At 30.3% G+C, this 20,058-nt stretch overlaps 1 protein-coding gene across 1 annotated transcript in view; it reads left to right on the plus strand.

Moving 5' to 3' along the window:
* Nucleotides 1–20,058, plus strand: part of LOC129984217 (Y+L amino acid transporter 2-like) — a 70,103-nt gene that overhangs the window by 15,530 nt on the left and 34,515 nt on the right. The gene's annotated exons all lie outside the window — the stretch shown is intronic.

Below are 20,058 nucleotides of genomic sequence, written 5' to 3' on the forward strand. Positions count from 1 at the left end.
TCGGTCGTTAATATCAATAAATGCTTAACATAAAATTCCTGTTAAAATATCTCAATGGAATATATATTCTACACCCCATTAACTGTTCAATAAACTACTTTCTTTGTAGTACTAAAGAAATTATTTTATACTTAAAAGTAAACCATCTAGGGACACATTTCACTTAAATATGGTAAAAAGTATTATTGTGAAAATTCTTAATATCTTCAGCAGAAAATTGGCATTCAGTCATTTTCATTTAATATATACATCGTTGCTATATTTCAGTGAGAAAGTGTTACACTTATACTTAACTACTTTGACTTCAGCAAGAAAAATAAATGCTGCAATATGTTTCCTAAATTATATACGAAATACATTTGGTGAAATACGTTTACGGGAAACAATGAACGAGTTCCAATTAATTTCATCGCTTTCATTCTATTATAATCTTCATTACAGTTAAAACATTTGTATAGTTAGTTCAATGTGATTTATTCTTTACTATTTTATATCAAGAATTAACTAAATTTTTATCACAAGAAATAATTATTTTCTAAGCTATATTCTCTTGTACTTAGTTAAAGAAATAATTATATTCAACTTGTAACAAGTGATAAAGCAGGCATTTTATCTGTGGTCTATCTGTCACCTACCCAAAGCCAGTTTTGTTCGGCATAACAATTCTAATGTTACATCGAATGGCAATCAAATCGTTCCTAATCCACTCTTAAACATTCGTCAAATATCAAGATAAAAAATACACAACTCAATGTCAGATGACGAATACCTCTTTCGGATTACATGGCTTTAAATGAAGATAAGATGCGAAAGATCTCGATTCTAAGTTACTGGATCACATCCAGTTCGCGGTTCGGTGACTAGGACACTTCCGTATCCAGAGGTTCGAAATGCAGAAGCCAGAAAGAGTTGCCAGTTAAGACTGAGAGAAATGACGTTTTTTTTCAAATGATGAATGCTGGTATCTATGTTGAATGATTGTTTTTATAAACTGTTTTATTTCATGCTTGAAAAAATGGAATTTTGTTATCATTTTTTTTCCTCATTCCCTTCCTGATTTGAATTATTTTACATTTGTGAGTTCTCGATGACAGTATAATATTTAAATTTTTTAAGGGCTTCGTTACCAATTAATAAATTATTTAAAATAAAATTTTAATTCATAATAATAGTATTAAATGTCAGTGAATTTCGGAAATTTAAAATTGTTAAATATTTATAATAACGAAATATAAACTAAAGACAAAAAAAAGTTAATAAAAATAAATTAAAGAATTTCAATCTTTTCCTACACTAATAAAGATTTTCGTTTCAAATTTAAATTTATCAAATTTTGTGTTATTTTCTTCTGTAAAAGATCTCAAATAAGAAAAAAGGAAAGATTAAAGTTTCGACATCATGTTCTGATGAAACTGATTAATCTGATATAAAAATTTTTATTTTTACAATTATTTCGGCCTACCTATGAATTGGCATCATAATGCAGTAAAAGGGTCACGGTGACCTGGTGGAAGGTCTCGGATTCGAAACCGGAGGGTTTCAGGCTCGAGACCTTATTTCGCCGAAGAACCGTCGTGTAAGCGGGGCTGGTGCACGATAAATCCGTCGGTACCAAACGTCCTCCCACTGGTGTGGTGCGGACGTTTGGAGACGGGATGCCAGCTCAGGTGTCGTCCTCTTCATCTGCCCTCGACTCAAAATTATGAGGTCCGATCCAAAATAGCTATAGTGTTATTTTAAAAAAGGGACGTTTATATATTATAACTAAATGCAGTAAATGTAATGCAGTATTTTTTTTCTATCTTTCCATATTTCTTTAATGTGAAATTTTAAAATGTAAAACAATATAACACTACCAAGAATCAGTCGAATATTTTAAACCGTTTAATTTTTAATTACTTCATGCATAAATGAAAATACTAACATAATTGGTTCTTTGCATAATAAATGATTTAAAAAATATAGATAAAAACGATTTTCTAATAACTGAGAGTTTTATAGAACTATAAAATACTTCTTTAATCATTTACTGGAATTTATGATATTCATGAATTCCATTGGAAAAAAATTTGAAATCTTGAACCAAAGGATAACTGATTTATAGCTATACATTATTGAACGACATACCTGCTTTCTAACCAAGTTCGTGAAACAGAGTTTTGTATATTTATTCGGTATTGTTGTATACCGTAATTGTAATACAGTTAGAACAGGCATTCAAACGTTCAAATTCTTCCTACGAATGAAATCAGCAGACATTAATAAAAATAATAATAAGATAATATCAACAGACATTAATAAAAAGAGTTCACTGTCAGGTGAATCTTTATCCGGAAACTGCAGAAGTTTACTTTTTTTAACTGGAAGTGTCATGATGATTAGCGAATTTCAGTGCATCGAGTTGTCACCTTTCACACTTCCGCATCTTCAATCATTCTTTTAAGGAACATTCATCCTTTTTACTATTTTTGTTCTAGTAAAGTATTTAAATCAAAGAATTATTGCCGTGACATTGCTTCGGTGTGGGAAAGTAAGTTACTTCGAGGTCAGTTTTGACGTGGCCTTTTCTCTCTTAAAACACTTTATTAAACATGTCGGATGGGCACAGCTGTCTTAGGAGTCTCGTATGCTGGATGGTTGACGTTGTAGACATGCAACGGTTTCGTAACATTTCTAGTTAGTGCACCGTTCATTAAACGTAATTTGGTTGCTTTACTTTTTATGCATCTGCTTATTGTTGGCATTTGTGACAGGTGAACGTTATCTCAAACAAAGGCCAACGCACAAAATGCTGCTCATTCTTCTAATCAAATTCGACTTGAGTGTTGTTAATCAGATATAAAAGGCACTTGAGAGGGAGTTGATTACAATTCCTTAATTAGAAACCCGAAAAAATGTTATGTATAAAACTTCAGTTACTTTTCGGTCTATAAAAAGCCATGTACCGTTGCATACACAATCACTAGATGAATCTGAGTAGCAGGCTCGTTTAGAAGAATTTACATTCTCTAGAATTTTTTCGTCTATTTTTATTTCATCTTTTTTTTTTCTTCAATATTTTTACTAAAGAACTGTTTAGAAAATCATCTTGAATTGAAATATTATAAAATTTATCAAATAATTATTTTAAATAAATTTCTTTTCGAATGCCATTAGTTAAGATTTATATTTTATAAACTTTTATTTAACTAGACTTGTTTTATGTTTATAAGATGGATTTTTTTTTTTTTGATTTTTTCTCTCACTTGCAGTAGAAGATTGAAATTTTGTACACTTGTTTATTCTAAATGATATTATAATATTTTAATACTTTTAGAATTTAACAATCAGTTAACCATTTTAATTCTTATCAGTGGCACCACTTCATAGTGGATTAGAAAAACAATCGATTTAAAGTGACAAAAGCAGAAAATGTTTAAAAAAAGTTGCTTAGCACTCTAATAAAAATCTATAAACAGAAACTGCCTTTAATTAAATTTATTTTTCACCTAAATATCATTTATTTGATTGTTACAACCAATTTGAACTAAAAGGCAGTGATCATTTTTTTAACTGGAAAAAGGTGAGGAGAACAAAGCGTTTAAGATGCTGTGATTCAAAACATTATTTTTACATTCGATGCATTTCATAATTATTTTATGCATTATTATAGAGGTATAGGATTTCATTTTTAGTCTTAACATTTATAATCGCAGCCAAATGCATTTCTATAAAACGCGTATAATTTTATTGTAAATTGAATGCCATACTATAATTTTATTATGGAATTTTATAATTTGGGAGTACAGAATAATATTATTCATACAAATTCACCTTCCAAAATTTTTAATTCTCTACAACAAAACTTGCTTTCAACTGATTTGATTTGATTATTAAATAATATGTATAAACAACATTTCTTTCAGTATCCAGCATGATTTTATTAAATGATCCATATAATCACGTGACAGCTTTTGTAAATCGAGTTCGAGCCCGATTTCAATCTTTCGATTCGTCTGTAACCCATATTCTGTTTTAGAACTTTAAAGATTTTGTTGAACTAAGTATTCTTTATAAATTCGCTCTTGGAATTTTTAAGATATTTTTTTTTCGATCTTTATTTGCAAGGCTTATCTGATTAAATTAAATCACCTAATAAATAAATAAAAAAAATATTGCCATCATCAGATAAGTTGTGTTCAACTAGTTTTTTACAATTTACTGACGTTTCATAAATAATGACCGGTGTAAAAAATGTCATGCGAATTAGATTTTTTGTCAACTGCCTTAATTAATAAAATGCAATATAAGCCAAAATTTTAATACATGTTATCAAATATCTCATGGTAAGAATTCTTCCACCTCTAGTACTTTCCTTAAAGGGAATAAAGAGAACCTGTTGTGAAAATTGAGGTCATCAAGAAATGACATGTGAAACCTAAGGGGAAAATAAAACCGCGTCTTAACCAAAAATATTAAATAAGTAACATTCCTGCATAATTATAATAATTTCATTTCCTGATTTATTTTCTTGCATATGAAATATAGAGGAAAGTATTGTAAACGTCAAGAAAATTTGAACTCGGCAGTTTGACGAATCTTTATGTTTTAAATCCCCCCGAGTTCGAAAAACACATTTTTGGAATTTTGTCTGTCTGTGACAAGGATAACTCAATAAAGCTTTGAGCTAGACGGATGAAATTTGGTATACGGTCTTTACAACATATCTGTAGATTTCTATCAAAATATTCAGAGGAAGTCTGTCTATCCGCCTGTTCAAATATAAATTAACATAATAACTGCAAAACGAAGAGAACTAGACAGATAAAATTTGAAACACAATTTTATCGTCCAAAGTGTGCCACCTGTGAACTTTTGAGCCAAATTCAACTAGAAGTTGACCGTCTGTCGATTTGTATTTCAGGTAACATATAAATGCGATAATTTAAAAAAACGCAATGACCTTCACGTATCAAATTTGATTGGAATTTTGAGACTGCAAGTGCTGTTTTGTGTCAAATTTTTGTTTCAATTGAATGAGGAAAAATGTGTCTAAACTATAAATTCGCTTTTAATGTAGACACCTGACAAATCCAGCAAAGTGTTGACTGTCTGTCGGTCTATATTTCCAAATTCATGTCAATGTAATAACTGCAAAACTCAAATATATCAAATTTGGTATGTGATTGTGTGACTCCTATTATAATTCTGTGTGAATTTTGATTTTAGTTGTTTCGAGAAAACCACGCCTAAAACACAAATTAACCTTTATTAGAGAGTGTGCGAGAAAGTTTTATTTTGACCATTGCCACTGCATATTAGAAATATTGTAAAAAATTGTTTGTTTATTAAAGTTGCGGGCTTTATAAGTGCCCCGAAAGATGTAAAGCACGAAGTTTTACATGCTGCATCTTCTCGATTAGTTGGATAGCTTTTTGCTAATGGGAAGAATCTTCAATGGAAAAAGAGGGGCGGGGGCAGAAAGTGATATTATAATGAGTTGCTTTAAAACAAATATTACAAACATTCCTTCTTCAATTCAAGTGTAAAATAATCATTATGTTCAGAGTTTTCGTCTGGCTGATACAGCATAAAGGCAGGGCAAAAGAATAAGTCTACGGCATGCTACGATGTTTCGAAACATTTTTGTATATTGTATAAGTTGTTGATTTCTTTTAATTCTAACTCAATTAAATACTTGTAAAATAATGTACTCATATATATGGTTGTAATATTTCATATATTTGTAATATTTTTTGAAAAAGGAAATTGATTGAAAAACATATGCGTGAATAATTCGCATGATAAATATACATCGTTTTTTTTGATACTCTCCTTAAAATCTATTTCACTTTCAAACGATACATTTATTTCTAATTTTGAACTATTTACTTAGATCAGTAAAACTGTCATAAGAAAAGACTGCTTGTTGTGAGCAAAATCCAATGAGGACTTATTAAATCTTTTAACCCTTGCGATCTAGTTCCATCAACTAAGATATTCTGCAATCTCATCTAAGAATGGTTGTATTGGTGGGGTGGGATGGGGCGTAGTGAAGGCTACCACAAATATACCTATAAATTACAAAACAAAACAAGAAAAGGAAACATTCTTTAATCATAAAAAGAAAAAATAATAATAATTTGGGTATACTTTTGTATAAGATTTTAATGAATTGCTCCATTTATAGATAGTTTTCGTCTGAGAATTTTCCTGCTACTATTGAAGAATTAGTAGTTATTGTCACTGTTTCCGCGAACCGAAAATGCAGGTGGCTGTATCAAATTGACTAGACGATCTTCTGTATAGTGTGAAAGGACAAATTTACTCCTTTAGTTCCATTCACTACTCGTGGCACTAAATCGGCTGGTTAAAACCGGTTGATGTGTAATGTGTCTTATAGTTTAATATTTGTCCTCAATTTTACCTTACAATAAGATTGTAGCTTGATGCACACACTATTATGGGAGAAACATTTTAGGAAATATGAATTGCAGCTGAAGTCGGATTGACTCTAAATCGCTGCATTTTTTTTTGCTTCTGTTCCTGGCAGTGTGTTGAGACGTCCTTCGAGTTGCCGGCCACGTGGAACCGGGGGTGTGTTGTGCCTAAAAGAAAAATGAAAATAACCGCTTATTAAGAACTGGTTCTTGACGCCGGTTCACTCGCCTCGCCGCTCAAGAGGAAAAAAGGAGTGTGATCTAATATTTATCAGATCGTTTTTAGTTTTATTTTTAGTATATTGCTTCTGGATTATAAACAAATGAAAACCGGTTTTCTGTTTTTTTAAACGTTTCAAGAAAAAATGATTCTTTGACAATTGGGATTATTTTTAATCAGTAATCATTTTATAATTTTCAGAGATTTCATTAAATTGTTTACTGGTACAGATAAACTGTTTAGTTTTATTTCATTTTATATAAATCGAAAATAAAGTTAGAAATGTCAAAATCTATGATTGAAACATCTGATATTGAACGACGGACAATTTTCAAATAAATTAATATATTAAATGTCTTCTTCTGCTTGAATTTAATTGTCAACTTCTGCATGAATTTAAATAGGTACTAAGAAATGTATGACGAACTACGTTACTTGTGAATGAGGATTTATATGCTTTTGTTTATATGCTTACAAAGGCACTACTTCGAAATCTATGATGGACTAAATCACTTGTGAATAAAGATTTATACCCTTCTATGTTTAGATATTTAAAGTAAGAAATTCATGAAAGGAATCAAAATTCTTTTTAAATTTCAAGTTTTTAAGAAAACTGATGCTGATAGTTGCTATTGAAAAATAATTTCTGTTCAAATCAAATTATTCTTAACTGAGAATCAAAGCGCTTTAGAAATGTGATAGCATTTGTGTAGGTACCGTGAAATGCCGAAAATAGGATTATTATGAGGAAAGTGGAGACAACGAGGAAATGTCTACTTGGGCGCAGATAACGGTTTTGTAAGAACGATTTCCTTCTCTTTTCATGAAGAAAATGCCCACCTTTTCTTTCAAAAATGTGATAAACAGGTAATGTGGAAGAATTTCAGCTAGATTACCTGATGTTTTTTGCATATATTTATGCTAAAACATAAATTCTTTGCATTTTTGTCTTAAATGACCTATTTCGATTACAGATTTATAATTCATGATACCATATGTCGACAAATGTAGGTCAATAAATTTTTAAGAAATAAAAATTAAATATAAGCGACGCACAAATTTATTAACACATGCTTATTTGTAAAATCACAATGAAATGCTCTGAATGTGAAATGTGAATTCCCTAAAAGCAAACTTTTTCAAGAGTGGCAAAGAAAAAAAAAAAATGTCGGTCAATTAAAAAAAAAAGAATTGAACTCAGTGAATATTGAGCAATGAAAAAGAAACTCAGTGAATATTAAAGAAATATTATTTATTATAAAATTTTTAGTATTAATTCAGTAACTGAATCTGTGACTAAAAAACCAAACTCATTGGCACTACAGCCTATCTGGGCCAAGGCCTACAGTGCCCATATCTGCTTTCTTGACCGAGGGTCCTGGGGTGCCAGGCATATGTCCCAGTTAGGTGGACAGTCTAATGCTGAACTTCACAGTATTTAGTTCCCGAGAATGCTTAGTCCTCAGTTTATCGGCCCACTGAAGGGATGAAAGGCCTATCTAAATTTTCCCATCATCTAGTTTGAACATGGATGTTCTTATTATAGTATTATACTACTATTTTAAGTTATTGCATTATGATTTTAGAATCTATATCAGGACAGACAGGACCTGTAATTCGATCGTAATTTGTCCATCACTATCTTAAATCAGCAATGTTTTATTCAGTTTCGCTTTATTTTATTTTAGATAGTGATAGTGATAGAAAAATTCTAGTCTAAAATGAGACCATTCTGGATCACATTAAACTTCAATAATCTGGCTCATGTGAAACTGCTGTATTCGCATATTGAGAGCTTTAATACAAAGCGGTATTGTATTCTTCTCTTTCGTATGCTAGAAAGCTGAATTGTCAGTAAGAGACCAGGAAGAAAGCAAGAGCATTAAACAAACAGTTTAACAACCGCAAATTAACCCTCTTTTGATAGGAGGGAAATGTGCCAAAGTTGCTGTAGCTGTTATTACCTGTACTTTCAGGGCAAAATAAAACGCACTTAACTGAATGTGGATATTCTTACGTCCGGCTATTTTATCAATTATTTAGAACTATATATCTTGCATATGATTAAAGAATGCCCGTATCACCTATAAATCGAAACTCATTCAAACAAAAAAAGTTGGAAAGTTTCTGTATAATTGCTATTAATGATTAAAATATATGCCTGATATTTATGTTATATACTTGGACGATAGTGCCTTTCCGGAATTTTTTGCTCTATTTTTTATGGACGCAATAGAACCGGGAACTCTATCGACCCCCTCCCCTCAAATATTACAGATTACCATTTCCTTCCACTTAAATGATATTTGTTGTCTTGCAAGGCCGTGATGGCTTGGTGGTAAGGGCTCAAGATCGTAGGTTTCTAAGTTCGAGAAGCGATTTCATCTAAGAACCACTGTGCAAGCTCGACTGGTGCAAGCCGAATATTTTCCCGTTGGATTGACGCGCTTGTTTGTAGGGTGCGGTGAGAGGAGTGGCAGCTCAGGCTTCGTCCTTTTTTTCTGAAAAAGGACGAAGTGCAGAAAAATTACGAGGTCCATACGAAAACAGTTTTAGAGGTACGTTAAAACATGACGTTAACATAACTAAAATTAAATTTTGCCTCTCTTCAGACATATTAATAGCTCCGGTATAAAATGTTGTTGTAATTCTAGAATAGTCATTCTATGCGGCTTGATATTAGTTGAAGAAAATAACCATCACAAAAAAGGGAAGGGATACAAAAATTCTAAAACGCATAAATAAAAAAAAAATGAATTAAGAGAAGTAAACCTTTACATTTGTTGCTTTTAGCTAAATGACCTTTATAATTTTCATTTGATTTCGTTAAAGAATGCCAAATATTGGTCGACTTCATGTCAAAAACTTTAAGCGTCTTTTAGTGAAAAAAAACCTTTCATTTTGGAACTTATGAGAGTCAAGCAAGTACCAGAATTAAAACTGGAAAGTTCAGTGACTTAACAATAGATACAATTAATATTGAAATATCAAATAAATAAATGTGAAGTTGCTCAGCAAATTTGAGAACTTTCGAGGATATGATTTTTTTTTGGTATTTTCAAAGTAATTTAATTTTGTGCTTGCATTTGGTTTACAAAAGCCATGCGCTCGAATTTATTGAAATTAAGTAGTGTTTAAATTTCGGAATGTGCATTTTTTTTTTTTTTTTTTTTTTTTTTTTTTCATATTTTCAAATTTGCGTGCTGAAGAGTAGGCTGTTTTTTTCTCATCAGCTGAATAACATGTTAGCTGCTCTAGTAAGATTTTTATTAGGTGGGGGAAAAAATGGTAAGTGAAAAATGTATAACTTTTTGTAAATTAGTTTAAAATTAAAACTTTTTTTTTGTACTTGAGTTCTAAAAATTAACTCTCGTGAATTTCAATCAAAATTAAATGCTTTGTATCTCGGTTTATCATAAAATTTAACTTACAAGAAGATTATATAGATATTAAATTAAGATGAATATAAAATAATTTATATTTGAAAGTGGGGCAAAATGAAAAGTAAAACTGGTGGTTTGTATACATTTTTATCTCGCACTGGATACCAATACGTAAGTAAAGGAAAGGAGCAACAGTTATTAGCAGAGCCATTATGTATTATGTATATTAATGTATTAAAATAATCTCTATTGAACTAATGTTTTGGAAAGAAATTGTACACATCTTTTTGTATATCCCAATTTGAGTATTATTGTTTTTCAGATCCAGTGGTAGTCCAGTAAGTTTTACTAGTTCACAATAATTTTTTTTTTAAAGACCATTATAAAAGGCATTATATATATATATATATGAATCTCAGATAATAATAATATTGGGTGTGAAGTCAATGAATCTGTGTCTGTAATCTTAGATTCTACGCTTTAATTTGACACTAATTATAAATATAAATGACAGGAACAAGACAAAAAAAGCAAGAATATGAATAAGATACAGCGGGGTGCTTGGATTGTTGGTAAAAAAGGAAGTCGAAAAACGTGTCCTACTGAAATGTCACGTGACTCGGTACGTTCCCGCTCTCAGTATTCTCGGCGGAACGGTAGACAAAACGTGGAAAAGGTTCTCTTCTGATGCAAGACACTGACGGCGTTGCTCGTATGAATTGCGTCAGCCGGTGCCGATCGAAAGAGGGGGATGGAGAGTCACGTGACCTAGCTCTTCCCGCTCGATACCTGGCCAAACTGGAGCAGAAAGAAAATGGACTGGCTTTGTTCCAACCTTGGAACATAAAACACACATAGTTGAACGCCTTCTCCGCGTAATTTGTGAAACCTTCCGTCAGACAATCGAGGTCTGGGGTTAGATGAGTAAAAGGTAAAAACCGGTCGAGTTACCGTGGTTTTGAATTCGATTCTTCTCACTAGACATTGGCGGAATTTTATTTTTAGTCTCAACTGGCGACAGATGGATTTGGCTATCGTGTTTCATATATTATTTCGAGGGCGCGGTAGAAGGCCGTATGACCTTTTATTGCAAAGTTTCGTATCGCGTTTCTGGAAACTCTATTTTTTAGTCATTGGATTATGGTTTTCTTCCGGTAAAGGGATAGCATTAGTCGAACAAATAATCTTTTTGCCTTCTACATAATTAATCAACTGTGCTATCAGGGTCAAATTAAGCCATTCAAAACCCCTTAAATAATACATGCACCGTTTCTTCCACAATTCCAAAGCTTGATCTTTTTTTTCTGTAAATTCATTTTTTAGATAATAAATACACTTGCAAATTTGAATAGTAAAAATGTTATTGTAGGTCACCTTGAAGAGAATTAGTTTCTTTTTTTTTTTTTTTAATTTTAAGAAGAAAAAATTATAAATAATTTTAACCGAAAAAAAAGGTTAAAAATAATAATTTGTTAGCAAGATCTAATCTTTCATAATAAATTTGTCCGAGCTATTGGCACATGAATCAGTCGTCTAAAAAACCTATTCGCTAATCAAAATTTTCTAAATTAATTTTTTTTGAAAAGTTTTAGAGGCGAAAAATTGAGCTAAATACATGATTTGAAGCTAATTTTCTTTGACTGATGACTGTTTAAATGACTATTAAAGAAAGTATGAAGACGAATAAAATGGCATAGATGAAAGGATTAGCTGATGTATCATTTATCTATTAAATTTCATCCAGTTATTGTATTACTGACTTATACTGTATATCATGACAATACATTTTATTTTTATATTTTAGGAAATTGAAATTATATATTTTACATTATTTAATACAACTGCATCATTTTGAGTTTTCAGACATAAAGTTCAAATTTTGTATAAAAAGTTATCAGAAATCTCTTATTAATCAGGCCTGTTTCAGCCAATACCTCTCTTAAAAATGTGTTCCGATTTTGAAATAATTTTTGCGGATTATTCGATCTACACTTATAACAAATAATTCAAGTCGATAAAATTTAGTTTCTAATTTGAACAATGCTTGGAATATAATTTTTCTGATATGATCAACGTAAATGAATCAGCGTAAAGGGAAAAAAAGAGCAAATGCAATATCAAAATATCTTATTTACCCTTCATTTTTTTATTGCTGAGTTAAAAAAAAAAACACTTTTTAATTAATTAACTGCTTTAATGTTCCTGAAATTTATTTATTTATTAAATTTTATTACCCATTGCATTTTTGAAGCTTTGTGTGTTTCGCAAAAGATCTTAAGAAATAAAAAAATATATATTAGTTTTACTGAGACTTTAATTATCTTTAGTTGTCTCACAGTAAGTCAGCAATTACTCTAATTGACACTACGGCTGAGTTTATAAACCAGTAGGAGAAGTCTCCCTAAAACTTTCTCGTATGCTCGCTAACAAAGGTGTTATCCTAGAGAACGCCTTGCATGGTAATGCCGTATAATAGTTTCGAAATATTAACCTTTGACTCCAATGTAGCATATTTATCTGATCTATTGTGTAGTCCTTGATTAGTTTTTTGGGGATTAATACAGTCCGAAAATCAAATTTGTATTTTAGACTCGTTTCTCCTAACCGAATTGAAATTAAAATTTGACACATAACTACACTTGGAGTCACAAAATTCTATATCTTTAAATCACTGCGTTTTTGAGCCTTCGCGTTAACATGCTTCTGAAAATACAACTCCTAGTTGACTTTTCCTAGTTGACTCCTAGTTGACAATATAACTCCTAGTTGAATTGTGCTCAAAATTTGATAAATGTCTACATTATACATGTTAAATTTGTATCCCGAATTTTATTTATCTAGCCCTCTTCGTTTTATAATTATAATGTTAATTTAGATTCGAGCAGCCTAACAAACACATATACTTCCTCTGAATAGATTTTGCTCAGAATAGAAATAGAAATTCAATAAAAATTTAGAAATTTGGTGTAAAGTCCGTATACCAAATTTTATACATCTAGCTCAAAGCATTTTTGAGTTATTTTTGGCACAGATATATTGTCAAAAATGTGTTTTTCGAACTCAGGAAGATCTAAAATGTGGAGATTCTTCAAAAACTCATGCTAAAATTGTTTGACCATTCCTATACTTTTATGTATTTCTTATACGAGAAAATAAAAAGTCTTGTATATGATTCTAGTTCATTAAAAAGTAACTGATGCATTTGAATCGAAATCGTTTTTAAACATTCGTTATATATGCATTAGGCAGTGAAAAATCTAGTTTTCAAGTGAGAGTTTTTAAATTCTATCTTGAAAGTTAAAAAGTTTAATCTACGTAAAGAAGCAACGCATAGTTCTGTACCGTATAAGGAAAGACGGGCGGTCAATAGACTCTCGTTATCTCTGTCCGATCTTGGAAGTTTATGCCATACCAGCTAGCTCTTGTCATTGTCTTCAGACTCAAAGTGGACTGTGTGGGCGTACGGAGACAATCTTTTTCTTTTTAACTATTGTCCTAAAAATTACTTATTTATTTATTTATTGCACTTGAAAAAAGTGTGTACAGTCGAAAAAGAAATCAAAAACCAAATCGGTGACCGAACATTCAACCAGAAAAAGAAAATACTTTAGAAATCAGGAACAACACCCAAAAAAAATATATATATCATTTAGGTTAAAAAAATTTTATATTGTAAAATCAGGGTAAGCCAAATTGTCTTCAAATTAAAAATGCGAAACTTTTTAGAACATGTGATTAAAATGTTGAAATTTCATTAAAATTTTTAATTTTAACCCATTGTCTAATAAACAAAAATTGCCGATTTATGAAGAATTTATCTTTTCTGTTAAAAAAATTCTAATTTTATAAAATCAGAGCAACCGAAATTGTTTTCAAAGTATTCTTTCACGTGTTTCTTTTGGAAATTATATATAGTTTAACTGATAAAAATGTGAAACCTTTAAGATTAGTTTAAATAGTTTCTGTGTTTCATTAAAATGCAATTTAAGTTTTAATCCATCATCCTATAGTTAAAAATGAATTGAAACAACTTTTTCATCATTTTCAGTTTATTTTATTTCAAATTATTCGTGGATAATCTTCTACAAAACAATAGAATCCAGTTTTTAATCCCTTACGTAGTAATTATATTGATTTGATAATTTTTACTGTTTATATTTTACCTTTGAATAATTAGAAAATTATGACCTAATATAAGTTGCACATCAGAAATTTCACTACGATAGGAAATCATACATTTTTTTTTGTCGTTTCTGTAGTGGTACTAAATTATTATAATTCAATTAGAAATTTTAATAAAAATTAATATTTTAAATAGAACTATATTTTATTTTAAATATTTTTAAAAATTTGAAATATTTTGAAGAAATTCAGCTCTAAATGTCTGATCAAGATTCTGAGTAACAAAATCATATATTTGTGATGAAATTGAATCGAATAGTTTAAAGAAGTTTTTCCCTTATGATTTTAATATGACCCATTATAGCTCACAAAACAACTTAGCAAAACGTTTCATAACTGCGATGTAGTTCCTTATAGCTTTTTAGTTACCCTCAAGTTGTTATTGAATATAAAGTTACATAAATTATTCGATAGTGATTTCCTTCCGTCTAAATTCCCATCTTGGAACTTACTGAGACATTATTGTTTCTCGATTTTTCTTGACCGACAGATAGATACTTGTTTATAAGGCAGTGGTTCAACAACATAATTAAAACTGAATTACCCTCTTTGTTGCTGACGTTATCCTACGCAGTCCCAACTTATGAATAAAACCCAAATCACGCCCATTCGTAGTAAATAACGCCTGTCAATAACTTGGAAACTCTGTGACGAGGAAATTGACAAGTGGAGCGAGAAGCAAAGGGCGTGTAGTGTGGCCTGATGACAAGCGTCTGATAAATTTTGTTCCGCACGTGCCGCCAGGAGAAAAGTTCACGTATAAAGTTTCGCCAGAGTATTATTGTAGCCTTAAAGTAATTTATGATATTATAGCTTTAAGTATATGTGCATTGTTGGAAGAACATAATAAATCCTAACAATTTTAAGATTGTTAAAAAATTTCTGTCGAAAACATCAATATTTTTGTTACTAAAGTATTCATTAAATTTTTTTTAATGATATCTAGACGCCTTTCGCGACCAGCTTGTTCGCCCAAATTATTGAATTGAAACTGTTAAATTATTAAAATGAAAAGCATGTTTTTAAAGCTACGCTCTTGTTATGTGATGGACTGAAAAACATAAATTTCATTAAATTACTTTATTGCCAATTAAGAGGGTATATATACGAAATAAAAGCAGAAATAGAAATTCTACTATGGAATTAAAAGGACTGGATTGAAAATTTGGGTGAATGTATTTGAATTTGAATTCCATTATAATGTTTAAAGACATTGATTAGGTTGTACGGAAAATTAAATTATTAAAATTGTGGGAGAATATGGTACGGAAATGGAACTGGTATCATTAAAAAGTTTTACGAAGATAATAATACGAAGATTAAATTTATAATATAAATGTTTTGAAAGACATGAGCAGTAATTTCCTTAGGCAAGTCACAGCGATTATTCATGTGGCGACGCTTAAGCCTATTTTTACGCTTCATTAAACTTTCTGTTAGAAGCCTGTTTCGTGATTTCTTTTATATCTTTTCTCCTCTTATTGAATGGATTTTTTTGGAACATTCCAGAATATTTCTAATAACATTTTACAGCTTCATTAGTCGAATCAGCTAAATTCAACGCAGCTGTTGAAATGTTCAATGAAACAATCTGATGAGGCTTCATTAAACACACAAGATGCCACAAGCAATTCAATCAAAAATTTCTAATAAATACAAATTCTGTGGCCGATAAAAAGGTTAGTCCTTTATCATGTATATTTGGTAGGTCCCAATGTTTCATTACTTTTGTTTTGTGTTTGGAATATTTATAAAACTGGGAAACTACTTCTAAAATATTGTATACTTATGAGAATGCCGGAAGGTTTGCAGTCATAATAGATAAAATGAAAATACAAATATTTCACAGATTTTAAAATATATTAATCTAAAATAAATCATTAACATTTTAAAAATGTGAAATTAAATTTATCTCTTATTAAAAGAAATGTCTCATAAGGTATACTGCCTAGGACCTTAAAATATTTAAATACGTCATTGATTATATATATATTGTTCTTTTCTGCATTCCTTATTGTATACTTATGAGATAATCCTTCCTATACTTAGATATCCTTATCCAATAAGATATCCTTATTATGTATAACAAAAATAACATTCCTTATTTTTTGATTATTAGTTATTAATCCCGGAATATTAATTATTGATAAAAGTTGCTTTAATTGATTATTAAATCATTTATTCTAATAAACTGCTAATTTAGTATATAACAATCAAGTATAAATCCATTTTTCGAAAAGAAGGTGTGTCTTTGTCTGTATAATACTCCAACTTTAAGGAATTTAATTTTTAAATTTTTTTAAAAATTATTAATTTAAATTGTTTGAAAGTTTTCTGCAAAAAATTCATAGAATATTTTGAATGACCTTTTATAAACAATCTATGAAAATTATTCAAACTACTTTTGCAACAAAATATATTTGTATAAAATGCAGGAAAACCGTCCCGTATCGAATAATTCTGACTCAGTATCTGCTTTTGTTCAAGGCAAGACAGCTATGTTGAAAAATGATTCCATCGAAAGTGTAATAATTGTTTTAAAAATGCATTTTTGTAAATATTTTCCTGAAAATATCTTTCGCCGAAGAATATTGCTCTTCGTCTTATTTTATTGTCGTTGTCGATTTCCTCACTCAGATCCATCGGCAGTCTATTAAAAATAATGACTGCCACTTCTGGAACGCGTCATCGCCTCTATCGCTTCGTCAAACCACTGACATCGCAAATCAATCTGCGAGGAACTATTTCCTTTGACAAACCGACTCGGATTTTTCTTTCTTTCTTTCTTTTTTAAAGAAGGTGAAGTTCAACTAACCATGATGCATCAAACATCTCACTGATATCAGTATTAAAATTTTTTTTGCGTTTAAAATTATAGTATCCTCGTAATTTATACAAATGCATTGAATGTTCCATTTTTGGATATATAAAGCATCTGAAAAGTGAATTGTATTCGCATGAAAATTAGATTATTCAATGTTTTGATATATTATTTGAAATTATCTGAAATGGTGAAAGACTGATTTTAGTGAATCTTTAATTATAAAGATTCAATAAAGTTATATTATGATTTGATGTCAGTTTAAGTTATACAGTTCTTGACACATTTGAATGAAAAGAAGAACGGTAATGTATTTATAAACGAAGATCATAGAAAGATCGCGTTGGCAGTATATTCTAGCTTTCATCCACTCGGAAGAGGAATTTCCTCATTTTCATTAAGATAAATAATTTTATGGTAGTGCTTAAGGAGTTAAAAGTAAGTTACAATCATTAGTCGTTTTTTTTTTTTTTTTTTCACTGATGATCCTTTTGTCGTTCTATTTGCTTATTATTATTATTATTTTAATTTTAGTTGTTAAAAATACCTTCAAATTGGTAAGAAGATGTGGAAAATAATTCGGGAAAATATAAATTAAAACAATTATCTGGGGGCACGGCAGTGCCCCCGCCAAGTCGAGCAGAAACAAGCGGCACGGCCGTACCATCCTTTTCTGGAAGCAGTTCAGGCCATTTTCGACCCCCTATAACTTCGTTGTGAATAAAACTAGAAGCCTGAATTTTCAGTAACCAAGCAGGCATGAAATAAACACGGTATATTTCAAATTTCCTTAAATTTGAACCAGTAGTTTCAGAATTATAACTAGTCAAAATTTGTGAATTTTGTCACTGACTGACTGACTGACAGATCATCAAAATTCTAAGGCACTTCTAGCAGACATAGAAGCTTCAAATTTAGCATGCAATTAGGACGAATAATGGACAATAATTAGGAATAATTAGGACAATAATGGACGAATCGATAAATTTCTCGAAGTTTAGAGCATTATTCATTTTGTCGGCAAACTCGTCGCCAAGTCGCCAAATGGTCTCCAAGTTTATCACCAAGCTCTGGTATCATTGGCTCGGCATCCGACAGCATCCAATACAAATTACTGTAAAACGATCTTTCTTATGATGACACTATTCTCGCTGGGAGGCAAAATTACAGGTTTGTAACAATATCTAATTTGAAATAATTCAATTGGAAGCTGCAAATGCAATGGTTGACTTTCAGAGAATCAATCTGGTAGAAGAGCAAATTGATCTTCAAAGTATAATCGCAAAACTTAATGCTGATCAAAAAAGAGTCTTCGATGTGATCACAAATAAAATGGACACAACTGATAATAACGCTGACGTTTTATGCTGTTTTGTGAGTGGAACTGGTGACACTGGAAAGTGCTATTTAATAAAAACTCTGAAAGTTTGGGTTAAGACGTATTTAAACAAAAAAGTGGCAGTTAGTGCTCCAACAGGAATAGCTGCATTCAATGTGAATAGATTGACTATACATGGACTATTGCAGCTGCCTGTAGAACACAAGCAAACACCGAAGTACAAGCCACTTTCTGATGAAGTGCTTCAAGTTCTGAGATCAGATTTGAAAGAAGTAGTGTTATTTATCATAGACGAAGTGTCAATGAGAAAAACTGTAGCTGAAGCTCAAGAAGTAGTACCGGAAAAGAAAAAGAGGAAGACTACGTACAAAAATAAGAAAAGGAAAATCTACAAAAAGAAATGAGATGTCATCAAAAACATAACTTGTAAAAAAACCCAAGTCTTGCAACTCAATTCTTCTATCGTAAAAAGTTGTGAGATCCATGTAATACCAAGTCGATCAATTCATTCAGTCCCTACTTAAGGGTCCTTCTGTCTTAAGTTATTATGTAATTAGCTAACCTAACAACATCTTATAGTGACCATATCAATATTAAAAATCTTTTATGGTTTAAATAAATAGATTGACTTGGCAATCGCACTAAACAATCTAATTTAATATAATATGTTAATGTAATCTAATTTAATGTAAAGATGCATTGTGTTTTCATGCGATGGCCAAGTCAATCTATTTATTTAAACCATAAAAGATTTTTAATATTGATATGGTCACTATAAGATGTTGTTAGGTTAGCTAATTACGTAATAACTTAAGACAGAAGGACCCTTAAGTAGGGACTGAATGAATTGACCGACTTGGTATTACATGGATCTCACAACTTTTTATGATAGAAGAATTGAGTTGCGAGACTTGGTTTTTTTTTACAAGTTATGTTTTTGATGACATATATATATATTTTTATATATTTCGGAGCAATGAACAAACAAGTCTTTGTCTTAAATGAATAAATATGCATCGAATTACTTTTCTGAGTGCAAAGGGTTAAAGGTTTGAGTTGTTCATTAGAACTGTAGTGTAATAGTTTTATCATCTGTGCATAATATGATTGAAATCTATTGAAACATAATCTGTTTGATTTGTATAAGCAAATATGCGATAAGATTTTAAAAAAGGAATAAGTTTCGTTTGATTTATTTAAACCTACTTAAATGTTTTCAATTCCACGTTATTTTAACAATATCAAACACTAACTGGAAATTTTTACTAGTTAATTTAATAATAATACCAAACATTTCCCGTGATATCTATTTAACCCCTTTTGCTTTTATAAGTCTATTGAAGTAAATGTTGATTTTTTTAAAATAGAGTTTTCTCTTCCGTAGTTAATGATCAAATAAATGCATTGCATAATGATTAAAGTCTTTATATATTTAATTAAATTTTATTAAACTTATGGAAACACAATGTTGCTTTGGATTGGTAGAATCTACACAGACATGAGCTTCTTAAATTATGTGTCTTAGCTCCAAATAGATTCTAATAGAACAACAATGACTAGTTGCCATTTTTCCAAAAACTATTCGTAAATAAGGAGTTTCAAAAGACCCATTTTGATTGAAAGCTGATTATTTAAATTTGCTGAATAATTTTTTCAAATTGAGGTTCTTTTAATTTCCCATTTACTATTACTTA

This window comes from Argiope bruennichi, chromosome 9 (genome assembly GCF_947563725.1).
Source record: "Argiope bruennichi chromosome 9, qqArgBrue1.1, whole genome shotgun sequence".
NCBI classification, from domain to species: domain Eukaryota; kingdom Metazoa; phylum Arthropoda; class Arachnida; order Araneae; family Araneidae; genus Argiope; species Argiope bruennichi.